The following is a 16,231-nucleotide window of genomic DNA, read 5'->3' on the forward strand; positions in this document are numbered from 1 at the left end:
TACTTTTTAAATTAAATGTTTTAAATGTTACCAGTTTATTCCAATCAAGATGGCTTCAGGTGTGCCATACGTTTGTCATAAGTAAAACTGTTAGAGCTCTAGTTGTTCTTTAGAACACTCTGGGAAGCTGCAGTAGAACCAGTGTTGCCAGATTGGGCTATTTTCCACACAAATGGGCAACATCTTTCCCATTTGTGCGGGAAATAACTCTTGAGGCGGGTAGCAGAAACTTGAGCTTTACTAGGCCCTGTGTTCGCAAAATCTCCAAGGGGGGCGGCGCAGACAATCTAAATCCTGCAGAGCTCCCGGATTCCGCAGGGCCATCAATCTTTCATAGCGCGAAAGCGCTACCTATGACGGCCCTGCTAAATGCTTCTGGCCTGCCCCCAGAGTGACTGAACCAATGTGGTCTCTAGGGGCAAACCTTGTTTGTAGTGATTTCCGCGTATAGTGGGCGGCAGCTGGCAGGTCTTGATTGTCTTCGCATGCTGCTGTGCTGAGAGCATGTGTGTGTCATCAAATTTACACAGGATTAAAGCCAGTTAAGATAATTTGTGATTGCATAGAATTAGGGTTTAAGTGATCCAGCAGTTTTAAAAGCAGGTGCTGAGACACGTTGCTATCGGGCTCGCTGTTTTTTCCCTCACCCTCTAGATTAGAAACAAAATCATAACTCTGCAGCAGTGCCACCCTTCACTGCCTTTGAGGTACCTTTAAAGTGACTTGTTATAGTTCTTTCACACTCTCACCATTTCAGAACTGAAGCATTTTCTATATTATATACAACAAAGCAATAGTTGGTTCTTTTTTATCATATGGAACTAACACTCTTCTGCAAAGCCAATAGTCATGGCTTGTTGTAGGTGTAATGTTACTTGTTGTATTATATATCTGGATGCAATGACAAAAGCAGCAAATTAACAGTGGGGCAGCACACTATGCTAAGCACAGATATTTAGCTGGTGTGTTTTAAGCCGTGTCCCAATTACATCAGCCACGCCATTTTGAGAGCCCTCGCGCCTCCTCCCCAACAGATTTTTCGTCCCACTTCAAGGCGTGCGCTAATCGCAATGCATTCATTTTTGGCATGGGGAAAATGACTGCCTTTTGGCAATTTTGCTATTTTTCTACCAACTGGGACCAGGGTTGCCTAGTTTTCATCCTGCTTATGTGTGAAATGTACATATTTGCAGAATGCCTATGTGTGACATTTCTATGTTTTCTGTGACACCTGGAGTGACACTTCACTGAAAGCTTAATTATGAACTCGAACCAGGTAAACTGCCCAAGCAGTACAACATAGTGCCCTCCGCATTTAATTACTCTATGCGGTACCAGCAGCATGCCCATGAGTAAATAACATGGACATGGTAGATTGGTCCAAAGTTGTCCTGTACTGTTTCCATATGTGAAAATCTCATCCAGGAAAGAACTGTCCTTTGCTCTCTGGCACCTTGAGTCTTGCACTCATCATAAGATAAAACATACTATTGCCACCAAAATAAAAACTATAAGTCTGGACTGGTGTTAGTACTCACATGAAATCAGAACACTAAAGAACTCTGCACCACATTAATTGAGTACAATGTATTCTGTCTCGACACCAGAAATTCGAATCCATCATGAGTGACCTGATGCAAACACTGCTTTTGAACAGTTGATGCAGTAGTCTCTCAGCCATCCTCCAGATCCCCGGAGCACCCCGTCTTCCCAGGCACCTAAAGTCCACTATCCCTTCAGACGACTACAACGCTGACTGCTTTAATCCTGGTTCATGCAGTATTCACTCGTCTTAGTGCAGACCTCCCTCCCTTTCGGCTCCAGCAGAAGGACTCTCTCTAGTGACAATAGGACCCTGCAGGGGTAATCCCTCCAAAACATGCCAATACAGGAGTATTCTCCCCCCCCCTCCATGATCTTGTAGCAGTACCTCCTTTCAAGCTCCTACAGCCTGAACTCACTGCCCCATGTCCCTCTGTGCCTCTGCAGCACCCCCACTCTTATCAGTCTATGCCACACTTCTTTTTTCTCAGGATGCAGCTGGCTGTCTCTAGTATTTCCTCCACAAGTAGTGGTACAGAATCCCCCCTCTCTGGGTCTGCATTACTCACTTCATTATAGCAGTCAATTGACCTAATGTAATGGCGAATTTCACCCAGGGCTGTTTTAGTCAGTAACACTGTGACTTATGTGGTGAAACTCCAAATCCCAGGATGCTTACTGTTATCAACTAAAATGGTCTTTGCTGAAAGTGTCCCTTATTAGTCAGCTAGCGGCTGTGTGGGAGCTCTTTGAGCAGACCCATCCTTCTGGCTCTCATGTGTCCTAAGTGAGGGCACTTTTTCCCTCCAGGCTATTGCTGACCTTCACTGCCCCCCTGTAATGTGGTGTGTGGCCTTTGTATCTCTTGCCGCCTCAGTAACACAGTGAAATAAACAACACTGTAGCTGAACATGATGACAGGATGAGGTTAAGTGGCACCGTTTCCCTTACTACCAAGCTTTTGCATAGTCTCAGACATCCATTCTTTCCACACACAGGTCTGTTCTTCGTAGCCTTACATGTTTGTAAGTTCTTGTATCTAAATTATGATGGCCGCTTCGGCTCTCTTCTTCTAGGTTCACTCGCTTGCGCCGTTTCTGAGAACTAATCTAGCTGAAGGCAGAGATTAATCTGTGAGTCCAGTGCAGCCTGCCCAGACTCCCAAGACACAGTGCATCCGCCCCACACAATTAGGGTGAAGTGGGCACCCCGCAGCCCCGGGCCCTGGTGCCACCTGCACCTACTGCATCATTCGTAGCTACGTTCCTGGGCAGACCCCATGCTGTGACAAAGTCCATTCACCTGTGCCCAGCCTGACCTATACATGTAATGCACAGCTTCCACTCGTCCTTGTCCAGAGTTGGGACTGCAAATGATATGTGCTGGTCAAAAAGTGTGGTTCATCCGCGTGGCTGAGGCACTTCAAGTACGCGTTGCAGACATAGAATCACAACTGCGTGGTTAATACTCACGTTTAACTAATCAAACTGTGTCCTAAGACAGAACAAAGTCCTCTCAGCTCCAGAAGCAGGAAGGGCAGGCTGTTAATGAATGCGCTTTCACCTCAGATCTATTAATAAGCGCGACAAATTGGTGACCCTGTGGTAATACAGGGTGACACTATAATGAGTTACATTAGCCCGTTGTGTGTGGCACTAGGCAGTACTGTGGGAGCCTAAAACACTGGCCATGCCGGTCCAAATTCGACCAGGCGACAACCTTACTTGCAACACGCAGATTACAGATTTGTATTGTATTTAGAGCGCTCAGTAGGTTACTGCGTTTGTTACGAAAAACCTTTAGTTACTGGCAGTTAATAAGTTAACATCCTTCTAATATAGAACTAGACGACTATGGCCATAGAAAAAAGACTTTCCCAGGCCAGAGAAAATACTATACTATCACTAGCCAAAGATGTGTATGAATAAGCATCCGATGGAGGTGCATTTGATGCTTGAGAAAATCTGCAAGCAAAGTAAAGGTGTAAATACAGTGTTAAAAAAAAATGAAAAAATCCAGAACTCGAAAAAGACGATGTATAGTGACCTCAGTGGAGAAAAGAAAAATTCTAGAAATACAATACAAAGGCAAGCTAGGTGAGACAGACAGAAAACATACATAATAACAAACAGTCATCATGAGTCAATGTTCATATTACATGTTGCAGACAATGTATAAGCTCAGCCCTATAGTATATCACAAAAAGGCAGCTTGTTTCCAGTCCTCAAAATAGTTTAAGCCTTTGTTGAGGGATGGGAGCCCCAGGGCCATAATAGGCTTGGGGCGGGGGCGGTGCTTCCCCTCCCCTATAGAATATATATATGCTTGGGGAGGAGGCATTGCTTCCCCTCTCCTATAGAATTTATATATGCTTGGGGAGGAGGCTCTGCTGCCCCTCCCCTATAGAATATATATAGCCAGTGTAATTAGAGCCCCGTGGATTTGTCACAAGCCCAACATGTTTTCACCTTATGTTTGACCTTATGTGTTTGTCTTTGCATGCATTTGGAAGCACAGCCTCATGTGTGCCATTATCATTGATTAAACCAGGCAGCCTCTGGTCTGGTTAGTCACGAGGCAATGTGGTGTTTGTAAATAGGCATTAACTATACTTGCAGCACAACGTATATTCAAAGCAGTTTCAACTCTTGCAGTTTTTATTATCTGATTCACTATCAGGAAGGCAGCATATTTTGAGAGCATTGGCGCCATAATTTTTAACATCAAAGCACCTCGGCTTGTCATTATGACAGGTTCGTATCTAAGGCAGATTAAGCCACATATAGATGTTTTCTCTGTGCACATTTCAGGAAGCGGATTATGTTCAATTGTTGGTATACATGCTGACTGTGTAGTATGCAGTTATTTATATTCTTCAATTAATTTCTTGCACTTTATGTATATGTTTAGACTAGCATGTTTTACCAGTGTTATTTACGACCACACAGTCTATTTTCTATGTCCATTCTTGCCTGAAGGAGGGAGGAGGGCTATATATTTATGTAATTCTATGGCGCCAATTAGATTGACAAAGCCTGGACCTGACATACAATAAAGAAGCCTTATCCATACATACCTCGTGTACGTGCCTCTTCTTCGTTGGAGCAGGATTGTTTTCTCTGATATATATATATATATATATATATATATATATATATATATATATATATGTATATGTATATATATATATATATATATATATATTACCTACTGGCGGTCGCCAGTAGGTAGTTATAGTTAGGATAAAAAGGGGGTCCCAAAACGCGTTTTTCCCATGCATTTTTCCATAGGACCTTTAGACACAGCTACAGCCCGAACGGCTGAACAGAATTACTAGAAATTTGGCAGAGAGGTAGTCCTCAGGTCAAGGAAGTGCCTTTTGTAGGTTTGGTGTAAATCTGTTCAGTAGATTCTGAGAAAATAGCCTTTAAATCAATATATATATCTGAGCCAGCTTACGGTGCGCTTACCGTGCGCTTACCGTACGCGTACGGTGACGTGCGCGAGCGAGATTCTGATTGGCCGTTAGATCTTAGTAAACATTCGAATCGGTCGAAACCAGGAAGCGGCAGCCGCCATTTTCTCTCTCGCACTCTGACAGGGGGTTGAAAAACAAAGGGCAAAAACATGTAAAGGGGCTGTTTAGACAGCTCCCAAGCACCTAGCCATGTCGAGGGAGTCCCCAACGATCCCCCAAGTGAAAAAAGGCAATTTTAATTTTTTCGAAAATTTCGCCGATTACGCTTACCGTACGCGTACGGTAATAAATAATAATAAAACAAAAAAAATATCCACTTTCTCCCCACCCCGTGCGCCAATGGTGCCCGAAGGGCCCCATTTGTGCATGGCATATAACTTGAAAGCAAAACATATATTTTACCTGTCACAACGATGCTCATCATATGTCCTCCATGTGCGCACGGTGCGCGAAGCGCATTGTGCGTTCATGGCCCATCTAGCGTAACGTGGGCACGCGGTGCGCGAAGCGCACCGCGTGCTCACTGTGCGCGCACGGTGCGCGAAGCGTAAAGTAACTTAGCATTTAAAAAACCGTACAAATTCACTGAAAAAACCATAGGTTTCACACACGTTATAGTTAGGAATTAGCATTTAAAAAACCTTGCAAATTCACTGAAAAAACCATAGGTTTCACACATGTTATCGTTAGCTGGACATTTTACTGATAAAAAACCAATGAAATTCCCCCGTTATAGTTACTGTAGGCAACTATAACTCACGCGACCGTAATCCTCTGCTGATGACATATGTGTCTTTATGAAAAAAAAATATTTGTAATATATGTATAGCTAAAATTTAATGGAAGAAGACATGGGCAAATAAGTGTCTAAATACAGTATTAGCATCAGCAGAGGATTACGGTCGCGTGAGTTATAGTTGCCTACAGTAACTATAACGGGGGAATTTCATTGGTTTTTTTATCAGTAAAATGTCCAGCTAACTATAACATGTGTGAAACCTATGGTTTTTTCAGTGAATATATATATATATATATATATATCCGTGGTGTGCATGTCAAGTAAAACATTTATTTTCCCATGTTAATTCCCAAAATGCAGAGTCGAACCTTCAGCCCAAACTGCTGCGCGGAATTATTCCAACTGTGGCTGAAAGGTAGATGTTACATAGATTGTGATTTATGCTATTTGGTGCAAATCTGTTCAATAGTTTTTTAGAAATTTATGAAAATAGAGTTAGAGATATCTCTGGCCGTGATGACTTCCCGAAAAAAAGAACAAGCTTTTGTGAGGAAATGCACAGCTATGATTGGATGCCAACACGTCAAACAGGAAGTGTCGGCAGCCATCTGGAGACAAGGCCTCACGGAGTCCCAAAAGTATAAAGTAAAAATGAAGATAAGGGGGCAGGGTAGCAATACCGTGACCCCCCCCATCCCAAGCCATGGTCTTGGGGTCCTGCTGAAACCCCACCAAGCAAAAAAAAAAGCATTTTAAAAAAAAAAAAACATTACGGTGAGGTCGCGATGAATTTGCGAATTTACAATAAAAACTTTTTATAAAGCATGAGCTCCTGCACTTGTTTTTAAAACAGCCCACAGGGGGCCTAAGTCCCGGGGGCATATGTAATATTATGCAGGGGCTGTACTCAGCCCCGGGGATCACCACCTGCCTGTGGCAATGAACTATAGAAATGCAGGGAGGCCTGTGCGGCCCTCCCTCAGCCCGGCGACAGCGACCTCACTGGGGCAATGAATTAAAGAAATGCGGGCAGGCCCGAGCACCCCCTGCAGCACCAGGACATGCATAACAATATGGGGGCAGTGGTAAAGATTGGAGGGGGGCTGCAAGGCCCCCCTACTGGAGCCAAAGTTGGGCTGGGGACCGCCACGCCCAGGGACAGCTCCTGCAATGTCCTGGGTTGCTCACCCCAGGACATGGTTGCTTGCTAACAAACACAAGCATATGATGGACTGAGCGCTGAAACTTTTCAGACACTCACCGTCAGTCACAGATCTGGGTTGAATACATCATCATTCTTTAGTTCACTCTGCCACGTAGTACAGACCCAGCCATATTCAAATCAGACTTAACCCTGTTCTTCATGGTAACAGTCCAGCTCGAACTGCCAAGCCAGGTCTTCCCTGGACCGGAAACAAGCATCCTGGGACAGGTTTTGTGGTAACACCCCTTATCAGCCAGGCTAGCTTGAATCCACAGGCAAAGTGAGCAAGGGACCCACGACTAGGCATACCCTGCCAACTTAGGGTGAACAAATCAAACACAGAGATGATAAGCGGAGTGCTGGGTCGGAAACACTCATCCCCGTCACACATCTGGGTTGTATCTATCATCGTTGTTTAGCTCACTTCAGTAGACTGAACTGGGATTGCGAAGTGAGCTAAAGAACGATGATGGATTCAACCCAGATCTGTGACTGGGGTGAGTGTCTGAAAAGTTTCAATGCTTCATCCATCATCTCATTGTGTTTGCCGCTGGATACAAGCTGGCCTGGCTGATAGCAGTGGTACCCCAAAACGGGTCCCAGAATGCTGGTTTTGGTGTAATACCACTCATCAATCAGGCTAGCTTGAATCCCGTGGCAAAATGAGCAAGGATGGCGAAGTGAGCTAAACATCGATGATGGATTCAACCCAAATATGTGACTGGGGGTGAGTGTCTGGGAAGTTTCAGCACTCCGTCCATTATCCCTTTGTGTTTGCTAAGGACAAGAAATGTCCTACTCGTCACAGTCACTACAGATTGTGCTACAATTGATCACTGATGCATTCACCTCCACAAAGCATTCCAGATCTTCTTCCTATGTTGGTTGGCGAGGAAACACACATGCATTGCATTTTTCAAGCCTAGGAGGTCAGTATCATTTGTCCTTTACAAAAATGGAGATTCAATTGGGGCACCAGCTATGTTTATACATGTAAGTACTTCCCGTTGAGGTTTAATTTCTGTGAAATGAGCATCAGGGCTAGAACTGCCCCGCCAAAACTTAATGGGGGAGGGATGTGTGGCCCTGACAAAATTCAATGGGGGACAGGTCACACAGCTCCTGTCCCCAGGCCGATTTCGGCAATGGAGACACCTTCCCCCATCCCTCGGAGCCCGGCCTGTCTACCTGGCTGCCCAGTGTGCTTTGATCAGGATCACAGGAGAGCCTCAATACCTCCGTAGTCCCTGTCGGCTCACCTCCTCTAGCAGCTCACTGCTTGCTCCTGCAAGCAGTGAGCTGCTAAATATGCAGTTCTCTGCGTGCAGGAGCAATATTTCATCTGTTTCCCTGTCCACATGACAACAGGCAGGGAAACAGATGAAAACTCTGCTCCCAGCAAGCAGGAGCAGTTGGACAGCTCCAGTTTTCTTGGAACAGAATTATTGTTTTCTCTTGATTGGCAGGAGATGTCATAGCTCCCACCAAGCAAAAAACTATCTCCTGAAGGTGGGCACCTCCCGAGTTAGCAGGAGCTGGTCCGGGTTGTGGAAGTCCCTAGGGCTTCTAATGGCTCATGGCCCCCTTCTTTAGTATGCACAAAACGGCCTCGGGGATGTGATGGTCCCTAAGCCTGTATATGGCCTGGCAGGGGGACACGCGGTACCAGTCTCACTTTTTTAAATCATGTTTGACCTCAGCATGGTGGTGGTCCCCAGGGCCTGGAGGGTCTGTGCAGCCCCCAGCAACTTCTTTAATTTAGCCCCTGGGAAGTTGTGGTCCCAGGGGCATATTAATGACCTCGGAGTGGGACTTGCGGGCCCCACTCCTTTTTTTTTAAATAAAGCCCTGGTGGGGAGGTGATTGTCCCAGTGGCATTCCTACCCTGCCCCCTTTTCTTTATTTTGTTTTTTTAGTGGGGAAACTTGGCTGAAGCCGAATCCCAAAATGGCTGCCAACGCTTCCTGGTTGAAGTGTTGGCTGCCAGTCTGATCTCTGCACGCAATCATGAGGATTCACAGAGGGGTCGCAGCCCTATATATTCAACTTTGGTTTTCTTGTATTAACTTTAAAACTAGTGAATGGATTTATACCGAATAACAAAAAGCACTCTTTCTGTAATTTCATTCAGTGGTTCGGGCTAGACTCGAGTTCAAAATTCCCATGAGAGTTAACATGGGAAACGCGCTTTCTTTGACACCCCCTTTTTCTCAGCCCCCACTTGACGGATCACCCTGAAACTTTCTATGCTCAACTAGAATCAGAAAAAACAATAATTGATGAACAGAATGCAGAACACTGTCATACATTCACCCGAGGACAGAGATTTGGGCCTAAATCCATCGTTTTTTTGCTCACCATGCCATTCTAGTTTGAACCCAGCCCGAACTGCCAAGCCAGGTCCTCCGTGGACTGGAAACAAGCATCCTAGGACCGGTTTTGGGGTTTCAGGGCATATGGAAAAACGTCCTGACTTGCCCACACTTCCTGAGACAATCTGCATCTTATTGCTTACTGTTAGAACTGGGGGTCTCTAGTTGGCCAAATAGGGACCCTTGCTTCTAAGTCAGGGAAAGGGGATTACACTTCTGGATAACCCCTGCTCACCCCATAGGTAGCTTGGCACGAGCAGACAGACTTATCTCAGAGGCAGTGTGTTAAACATTTGTGAACACATACAGCAATACAGTGAAAACACTACAGATGGACACCACCCAGGTTTTATAAAAATAAAGTATTCTTTATATAGACTTAACACAAGACCACAAACGACAAAAATCCACAATAGTGTAATCAAAAATAATACTTCAAGATGGTAAAGGTAGTTAAAAATAGGCTATTCACTCAAAAGCAGTCTTTAGCAACAGATAACCCCCACTGGAGTTATCACGACGTCAAGGTCAAAGAAATCCCAAAGTACAGCGCCGACCGCGAGGTGCGGGGCATTGGGCCCGGAGTCAAAACAGACCCACACAGAACAGTACCTTGGAAAAGAGAAAACAACGACAGCTCACGGCGTCGTTGGCTCTGTGCGGCGCCGGTTTCTTGCTTTGGGGGAGGCGATCCGTCGGGTCCTCGATGCTTGTGGAAAGCAGAGGATGCATCTGCTCTTTACCGGAGAGGAAGTGACGTCACGATGGCACAGAAACCACGGTTCTGTACGATGTCACGATGCCGATGGATTCTTGACCACCCACGTCGCGGATCGGCTCCCCGATGATGTTGGCTTCGGAGTCAATGCGGCACAACAGCAGGCGTTGGGTCTACGTTGCAAGTCGGAGCAGCGCTCACGGCTTTGATGCAGATTATGGCGTTGCTCGCTGGCGTCGGTGTTGCAAATTCCCACTGTAGCCGCTAGAACAGCAAGTTACAGATGCAGGCAAACAGAAGGGGGAAAGTATTTTGTATCCCTGAGACTTCAGACAGGAGGCAAGCTCAAATTTAAGCCCTTGGAGAAATATTCTGCAAGATGATGAAAGTTCCTTAAAAGTTTCTTCTCCTTTCCTTGGCAATGAAGAAACCACTGCATGCCAACCCAGCAAACAGCACACTGGCAGAGGGGCAGTCCAAACTCCTGGTTCTTCTCCTTGGCAAAGGTTTGTCTTGATTTCCCAGAAATGATCTAAAATCTTGGGGTCTGGGCCCCAATATTTATACTAGCAAATCCTTTGTCTCTGAAGGCAGAGATTGTCTGTACCTAGTCCAAACCAGTTCTGGGTGCATTCTGCCAGTGCACACCTTCTTCCTTTGTCAGTGTGGGCCAGGGTCATCAGACACACCCCAGGAGGTGGAGCCGGCATTGTGGAAGGCAGGCACAGCCCTATTCAGGCCCAGGTGCTACTCCTTCAACCACTCATCATGCAGATAGGCCTTTTCAGCCTAGTGCTGACTCACCCTGTCTCCTGGAGCACCCCAGCCCCTGTCACTCACAAAACCAGACATACAATACACAAGCTAGCAGAGGCAGGCTGGATGGTTAGGTAAGAAAATACCTACTTTCTAAAAGTGGTATTTTCAAACACAGAATGTTAAAACCAACTTCACTAAAAGATGTATTTTATCATTCTGAGTTCAGGCATACTAAACTCGAATTTCTACCATAATCCCTGGGTCAGTTAGGATTATAGGATGTTATAATCAAACTGCCCATTCTGGCCTATGGGGACAGGTAGCCTTGCAATAGTGAAAAACAAAATAGGCTGTAATTCACGATCAGGTCATGCCACCCACATCAGGGCATGACCAACCTTTTACATACAATGCACCCTGCCCTAGGGCCTAACTTAGGGGTGTCTGATATGTAGAAAAGGGAAGGTTAGGGACTGGCAAGTGGTTGCACTTGCCAAGTTGACATGGCAGTCCCAGACACAGGCTCTGCAAGGGCAGGCCTGAGACACGCTTTCCAAGCTGCTCCGGTGGGTGTACAACCAGTGCCGCAGGCCCACTAGCAGCATTTGATGTACATGCCCTGGGCACACGCGGTGCACTGTATTAGGGTTTGACAGTAAATCAAATAATCCAATCATGGAGACACTAATTAATACATGAATTTACAATAGGGAGCACTTGCATTGTGGCACTGAATAGCAGTGGCACAGTGCCCAAAGCATCTAAACCTGCAAAACATATCAAAAACAGAGGAGGCAATCAGTGAAAAATGGAAGGGAGACTCACGCCAATGCTACCAGGTCTAACACTTACCCATTTCTACTAGTGTGGTGTGGGAGATATAGACCCTATGCAGCATCTTTAGTTGCACTAAGCAGAAATATAGATGGATATCAACCTGCAGTGGCAATTCCAAGGCCTCAGGCCAGACTTCCTCCTGCAGGTCACCCAGACTACCTCCCAACGTTCTAGTAGTTGGGTTAGAATATCGGGGGAGTTATTTATGAGTTTTCAGTACCCTGGAGAGATTGCCTTACTAGTGAGGTGTTCCTCCAGTCATCTATTTTCAAGAGACGACAACTCTGGTAGGTTTTCTCCCAGGGGCAGTGCAGCCCGGAAAGCATGTTGGATTTGTAAGTATCGGAATATCTAAGTGGGTGATAGTTCATGGGTTTTTTGCAGGTTAGCAAATTGAATTATCCCCTCAGCAGTGCATAAGTCCTCCACTGTGGATATTCCTATCAGGTCCCATTTATCAAACCCCTGCCTTTCTGCCATAGTTCCCAGGAGTTCAGAGTCCCACGGGGGTGTGGCACGGGTGAACTTCTTCTCCCATCCTAATTTTCCTAGGGTTGCATTCCATAGATTGACTGTCAGCACTGTAGGTCCCTCCAGACGAAGGCGTCGGGATCAGTATAAAGTACATGGCAGTAACCTCCCGGCTGTAGGACCAGGCAGTCCATATGGTAGGCCGGCTACTCCTCAGGCCGGTAGACCCATTGATTACGAGGCATCAATCGTGCCACTTTATAGTATGATGGCAGATCTGGTAGCGCTATCCCACCATGGTACCATTCCTTCGTCAGTTTCGCCCGGGCAATAAGTGGGGAGCCCCTTCAACAGCATGGTCCTCACCTCGCTATCTATTGCCTTGAAATATGTGTCAGGCACCGGAAAGTGGGGGTTTTGTAGTACATGCAGGAAGAGGGTCAATGCAATCAAGTGCAGCTTTCCCCAAAAGAGAAAGTGGGAGAAATCTCGAGTGACGGACATCACTTTTAAGGCGAGCCAATAGGCCTAGTAGGTTTTTAGACGTGAATAGGTTTGGGTCTGTTGTGATATGAATGCCCAGGTTCTCAGAAACTATTCTCTACAAAACTGGCCTCGCACCTCCAAGGGAGGGGAGGTGCAGGTCCAAGCAAAATAAATATTACTGATTTAGGCCAATTGAGCCTATTCCCAGAGTATTCCCTAAAAATTAAAAAGATACTCATCAGTCTAAAAATGGATGATCTTGGGGAAGCCCAGTACAGGAGAATGTTGTCACAATAAAAGGATATTCTGTCCTCCAAGACCTCGGTCCATCGCTGGCCTTGGATCAGTGGGTCTCCTCTAATCCATGCAGCCAGGGGTTCAAGAATCAATGTGAATATTAAAGGAAATATGAGGCAGCCCTGCCTAGTTCCTTAGTGAAGGGGATAAGTCTTAGACACTCCACCCTTCACCACTACCCGCACCAGTGGCTGGGATTATAGCAGTCACAGCCAGAATAAAATCCTCTGGCCGAAGCCCATGTGTCGGAGTACAGCAAAGAGGTATGGCCATGCCACAGTTTGAAAGGCAATGCGGACATCAAGAGACAGGATCGCTGCATCCTCATTAATTGTGCGCGCACAGCCAATGTCTCCATGGAGTCGGCGCAAATTAGGTACAGTGTTACGACCAGGTATGAATCCTGATTGGTCTGGATTGACCAGTTATGACATTAATGGGGTTAGACAAAGAGATAGGAGTTTAGCAAGAATTGTTGCCTCTATGTTGAGTAAGGAAATGGATCTGTAAGAGGCACAGTGTTCCGGTGTTCTGCCCTCTTTGTGTATTACAACCACTGAGGCAAGTCTCTGTTCCTCTGGGAGTATACCCACCTCCATGCTCTCTTCAAACATTTTTAGAAGATAGGGCCCTACGATGGATGCTGTAAGCTTTTATATTTCTATGGACCTGCCATTGGGCCCTGTCTCCTTGCCCGGTAGTGGTGCTCGAATAGCCTGCTTCACTTCCACCTCTGTAAGGTCACTGTCTAATGATGCTACTTCAGCTAAAGAGAGGGTAGGGAGCAGTCTAACAGTTGAAAGGGCCAGGGCTTCCTGCTCTGAACCAGCAACGTTAGAGGACTAGAGCTTGGTATAGTAAGTTGTAAATGTATCTGCAATTGTATGTGGGTAACTCAGATACTGTCCGTCTGCAGATTCTAGCACCACTACCCATTGTCTCAATTGGTTCCGCCTTTCCAGCACGACAGGTAGTTTACTTGAACTGTCTCCCAGTTTGCATACCGGGTGCTGCATAGCACTATCTGTTGTTCTAGAGACTTCTGTCACTATGTCTTTGTATTCCTGCTGTTAGAGAAGCAGGCTATATTGTGTGTCTATGTGTGCCATGTCCCCCAGTTGGGATTCCAGCTCCAGAATTTCCTGTTCCAGTGCCTCTATCTTAGCATACTTCTCTTATCTGTATCCCATGATCAATAACAGAGCTTCAATTAGGAGGTGACTAAATGCTCGTTTTCTTTGAAATAATGAGTTGTTTGTTTTATTAGTCTCTCCCATATAGTTGAGAGTCTCAGGTATCATGGGTTTATGAATATTGTGCCCATCTCCCATGCGGTATCCAGGCGGTATCTTGCCCATATTGGAGAGTGATACAATGTGCCCCTTGCCAAATGCCGCACCTCCCAGAAATTCGACAGGGAGGAGGCCGACGAAATAAGAAAGTCAAAGTGGGACATACTGCGGTGATCCCCGAAGTAAAATGTAAAGTGTTGTGCAGAAGAGGTAAGAGCTCTCCAAACATCTATCATTTCCAATGCTTCTAAAACATCTGCCAATTGGTTCCTGAAAGGGGTTATTTTCCTGTGTGGGTAGCGGTCTGAGGTGTCACAGAGTGTCATTTTGAAGTTACCTTCAATCAGGAACTCAACGTCTGGTAATTGGAGCATGAGTGTACCTATATCTGGGAAGGAGGTGCTGTGTAGGGTTGGTGGTAGGTAAACAGAGATGATATTGATCTTTTTCCTCTCCCACGCGCCTGTCAGAGCTACATATCTACCCTGTGTGTCCGTCCAAACCTTGTCTATCAAGAGAGGAAAACACTTTCTAAGGAGAATTCCTGTGACCCGGGAGCAAGAAGTGTATCTTGCGTGTGCCACCATTTTGTAGCCCCAGTGGTGCAGTGCCTTACAGGCATTACCTAAAAGATGTGTCTCCTGTAATAGGACATCAAAGATAGGCGAGTTGCACTCCTTATTTACTGCAAGTTTCTCCGATTTTAAACTTTTACCCGTTGCGTGCACAGTGGCGTCGCGCTCAGCCCAAACAGCACGTTTTTCGAAACAACAACATTTTCGGGACAACCTTCTGCCCCGATCCACTGGCACTGCCAAAACTGCATTTGCAAGTAATTGTTATTCTCATATTCATCTTGTCCAATGTTCAAAACATTATTTATTCCCATAGATAATCCATGTATTCCCTTTAGAATAATTCAGATCTTCATGCAAGATAAGGCCATTTTACATATTTCTGATGCTCCTGCCGGGCCATCCGAACCTCTTTCCAAAAACACGACTTAAGGCAAATTCATCCATAGCAGTTTATTTAAAATCCAATGCATTTCGGGCCTCAAGGGCCCTTCGTCAGGGAAAACTGAAAGTAACAATTACACACGTTTTAATATGTCATCTCAAAATACAAACTAACAACTACAATAATGTTTAATGCTTAAAATTGAGCTCTTTTCTTAGTCACAATGGTTAATTCGATTGAAATGCATACTTTGCCATACTAAAACCTTTCTTTCATGGTTAACATAAATAGCTGCCTATCGCTCAACCGTAAATCACCATGCTTTAGCCCTGACTTCTTGCGCTCCCCATCTGTTCATTAACTTTCTTCCTAAACATCCCCATTCCAAATCTTTCCACCCTCGTAATGCTTGCTCCCGACTTTCAATGTAAACGTTCTTTCCTTTTTTAGAGAACAGCATTTCCTTGTCTAAAGAAGCATAACTCATTTGATCCTACCTGCTTAAAAGCAAAACAACCTCCTCGCTCCGTCTCAGATGTGATTACTCCTTCCCCTTCCACCCTCGTGACTTTAAACACACTTTAACCCCTCCTCGCAAGAAGCCCTCCCTCTAATTACCACATGATTAGCACCTGTGTCCCTTAAAGAACTCCCGGGTTTCCCTGAAAACACTACGGTACCCATGATGCATTTAAACATGAATAAATACTGTATTATTAATCATGTTTAGTGCAACTCTATTCATTAAAAAGTATAGACAGTCTTTAAAACATGTGATTGATCCAATGTTTTGTTACTGTAATGTTCTCGTTTTTCGACACCAAAAATAAACTTGCTGTGTGAACTTCGATGTTCCGCCTTGCATGAAGAAAAAATAATGAAGCTTCATTCCAAACTCTTCCTTTTGTATGATTCTCTTAATGGGTGCTAACTCGAAAGGGCATTACTTGTGTAAACATCAAAGATAGGCGAGTTGCACTCCTTATTTACTGCAAGTTTCTCCGATTTTAAACTTTTACTTTTAACCGTTGCGTGCACAGTGGCGTCGCGCTCAGCCCAAACAGCACGTTTTTCGA

The 16,231-nt window shown here is 45.3% G+C and overlaps 1 protein-coding gene across 2 annotated transcripts in view; it reads right to left on the reverse strand.

Moving 5' to 3' along the window:
• Positions 1 to 15,752, reverse strand: part of LOC146772768 (rho guanine nucleotide exchange factor 11-like) — a 319,232-nt gene extending 303,480 nt beyond the window's left edge. For both annotated transcript variants that reach the window (XM_085639976.1, XM_085639975.1), the window contains exon 1: positions 15,653 to 15,752. The gene's annotated coding sequence lies outside the window, so the exon portion shown is untranslated. The remainder of the gene's footprint in view (positions 1 to 15,652) is intronic.
• Between the last annotated feature and the right edge of the window lie 479 nt (positions 15,753 to 16,231).

This window comes from Triturus cristatus, chromosome 12 (assembly GCF_964204655.1).
Source record: "Triturus cristatus chromosome 12, aTriCri1.1, whole genome shotgun sequence".
Taxonomy (NCBI): Eukaryota; Metazoa; Chordata; class Amphibia; order Caudata; family Salamandridae; genus Triturus; species Triturus cristatus.